The sequence below is a fragment of the Hyaena hyaena genome, unplaced genomic scaffold, assembly GCF_003009895.1.
Source record: "Hyaena hyaena isolate Hyena2069 unplaced genomic scaffold, ASM300989v1 scaffold_2602, whole genome shotgun sequence".
Classification (NCBI taxonomy): domain Eukaryota; kingdom Metazoa; phylum Chordata; class Mammalia; order Carnivora; family Hyaenidae; genus Hyaena; species Hyaena hyaena.
This window is the reverse complement of record NW_024083238.1, coordinates 2,149-5,550: the sequence shown is the minus strand read 5'-3', so window position 1 is coordinate 5,550 and position 3,402 is coordinate 2,149. Positions and strand designations below refer to the sequence as shown.

Here is a 3,402-nt window from a genome sequence, read left to right as displayed (position 1 = left end):
ACTGTCAAGCAAATCCTTTTGCACTTTTTAAAAAGCTGTTGCTTTTTCTGGTTGTTTTATTGCAAAGGTACCAAATTTAATCTTGCAGATATGAAATCATTTCCATCTGTCTGACAAAAAGTAAGTTTTCTTCCGAAGTTTTACCATAAGGTTTTCTGTAACTTACTTTGCCCCTATCAGCAGAGAGTTTTAAAAAAAATACTAAGTAGAAGATTTATAGGCATATCTCAGAATACTGCGGCTTCAGTTCCAGACCACCATAATAAAGCAAATATCACAATAAAGCTAGTCAACTGAATTTTTTGGGTTCCCAGTGCCCATGAAACTTATATTGACACTCTACTGTAGTCTATTTATTACATGTACATAGTATTGTATTTAAAAATGACATGCTTTAATTAAAAAAATATTTTATTGCTATAAAAGCTAACTATCGTCTGAGGTTTCAATGGGTGGCTGGTGGAGGGTCTTGCCTGGATGTTGATGGTCCCTGACTGGTCAGGATGGTAGTTGTGGAGAGTTAAGGATGGCTGTGGCCATTTCTCAAAATAAGAATATAATGAAGTTTGCTGCACTGATTATTTCTCTTTTTAAAAAAACTTTTAACACTTATTTATTTTTGAAGAGAGAAAGAGAGACAGAAAGACAAGACAGAGCACAAGTGCGGTAGAAGCAGAGAGGGAGACACAGAACCCAAAGCAGGCTTCAGGCTCTGAACTGTCAACACAGAGCCCAACGTGGGACTTGAACTCATGAATGATGAGATCGTGACCTGAGCTGAAAGGGGCTGCTCAATCGACTGAGCCCCCCAGGTGCCCGGTTAACTCTTTCTTCTATGAATGATTTTTCTGTGGCATGTGATACTGTTTGACAGCATTTTACTCACAGTAGATCTTCTTTCAAAATTGGAGTCCATCCTCTCAAAACTTGCTGATGCTTCACCAAGTTAATGAGATATTCTAAATCCTTTCTTGTCATTTCAACTGTCTTTACAGCATCTTCACCAGGAGCAGATTCCATTTCAAAAAATCACTTTCTTTGCTCATCTGTAAGAAGCAACTCCTCAGCCAATCAGGTTTTATCATGGGCTCAAGCAGTTAAGTCTCATCTTCAGGCTCAGTTTCGACCACATCTGCAGTTGCTTCCTCCACTGAAGTCTTAAACTCCTGAAAGTCATTCATGATGGATGGGATCAACTTCTTCGAAACTCCTGTTAATGATGACAGTTTGGCTTCTTCCCTTGAATCACGAATGTTCTCAATGCCAATTGAGAACAGTGAATCTTTTCCAGGGGTTTTCAATTTACTTTGACCAGATTCATCAGAGGAATTGCTATCTATGGCAGTTATCGCCGGAATTACTCCTTGATCCATAAGCTCCAGAATGCATGTTATGTTAGCAGGCATGAAAACAACATTAATCTCACTGTACCGCTCCTTTGGAACTCCTGGGTGACCAAGTGCATTGTCAATGACGAGTCATATCTTAAAAGGAATTTTATCTTATGAGCATTGGGTCTCCATGGTGGATTTAAAATACTCAGTAAACCATGTTGTAAACAGATGTGACATCATCCAGGCTTTGTTGTTCCATACATAAAGCACAGGCAGAGTCGATCCAGCATAATTCTTAAGAACCCTAGGATTTTCACAATGGTAAATGATCACTGGTTTCAACTTAAAGTCACCAGTTGAATTAGCCTTGAACAAGAAAGTCAGTCTGTCCTTTGAGGCTTGTGGCCAGGCACTGATTTCTCCTCTCTAGGTATGAAAGTCCTAGATGGTATTTTCTTCCAATATAAAGAAGATGTTTCATCTACATTGAAAATGTGTTGTTTAGTGTAGCCACCTTCATTCATGGTCTCAGCTAGATCCTCTCGATAACCTGCTGTAGGTTCTACATCAGTACTTGCCGCTTCACCTTGTACATTTTTATGTTATGGAGACAGCTTCGTTCCTTAAACCTCATGACCTCACCTCTCCTAGCCTCAGACTTTTCTCCTGTAGCTTTCACACCTCTCTCAGCCTTCACAGAACTTCAGAGTCAGGGCCTCTTACTGGACTAGGCTGTGGCTTAAGGGACCATTGTGGCTGGTTTGGTCTTCTCTCCAGACCACTATAACATTCTCCCATCAGCAATAAGGCTACTTCACTTTCTTATCATTTATGTGTTCACAGGACTAGCACTCTTGATTTCCTTCAAGAACTTTTCATTTGTATTCACAGCTTCACTTACTGTTTGGCACAAGAGGCCTCATTTTTGGTCTGTCTCCACTTTTGACACCCCTTCCTCACTATGCTTAAGTATTTCTAGCTTTTGATTTAAAGTGAGATGCATGTGATCCTTCCTTTTACTTGAACACTTACTTGAATAGCCTGTAGGGGAGACACAACCTGAGGAGAGGGAGAGAGACAGGGGCAGCCTGTCAGTGAGCAGCCAGAACACACACAGCACCCATCCATTAAGTTTGTTGTCTTCTATGTCTTATATGGGTGCTGTTCATGGTGCCTCCAAACAATTACAATAGTGGCATCAAGGGTCACTGATCACAGATCACCATAACAAATATAGTAAAAATTAAAAAGTTTGAAAGATTGCAAGAATTACCAAAATATGACACAAAAACACCAAGTGAGCAAATGCTACCAGAAAAATAGTGCCAATAGACTTCCTCCACTCAGACCTCTAATTTGTAAAAAATGAAATATCTGTGAAGCACAGGCAATGAAGGGGAATAAAATGAGGTACACCTGTATGTCTTTATATATGGGTATATTTTCAAATTTATATAGTGGAAATAAAAAGGAATACAACATAAACTTTACATAAATCTTTACATGCAATGCATCTGTATTATGCAAATATGAAATATGTTCACCTCTGTTTCTCTCTCTTTGAATAATTGGAATATTAACAATGATTATCTCTGATTAGTTAAATAGAATTTTAAATTCTCCAATAAATTCAATAGTGTGTTTTTAAAATTTTCCACATATACATTACTTTTATGCTATTAAAGAATATGTATTATTAAGATTGTGATATAAGCGTTCTTTATCCAATGAATTAAAAGTTTAAAATGAAAGATGTTCCTAAATACACAATGAATAAGAAGTACATATTTGCACATAAAGATCATGAGAAAGTAAACATATTTACTTTCTTATATTACCTTATTTAATATTCATATTATATCTAACATGAAATGCCATTCTTTTTTTTTTTTTAATGTTTTATTTATTTCTAGGAGAGAGAGAGAGACAGCGTGAGCAGGGGAGGGTCAGAGAGAGAGGGAGTCACAGACTGAAACAGGCTCCAGGCTCTGAGCTGGCAGTCAGCACAGAGCCCGACGCGGGGCTCGAACCCACGAACCGCGAGATCATGACCTAAGTGAAAGTCGGA

The 3,402-nt window shown here is 38.2% G+C and overlaps 1 pseudogene; it reads right to left on the bottom strand.

Annotated features, from left to right (window-relative positions):
- Nucleotides 1-445: 445 nt before the first annotated feature.
- LOC120227631 lies at nucleotides 446-2,393 on the bottom strand (annotated as a pseudogene).
- Between the last annotated feature and the right edge of the window lie 1,009 nt (nucleotides 2,394-3,402).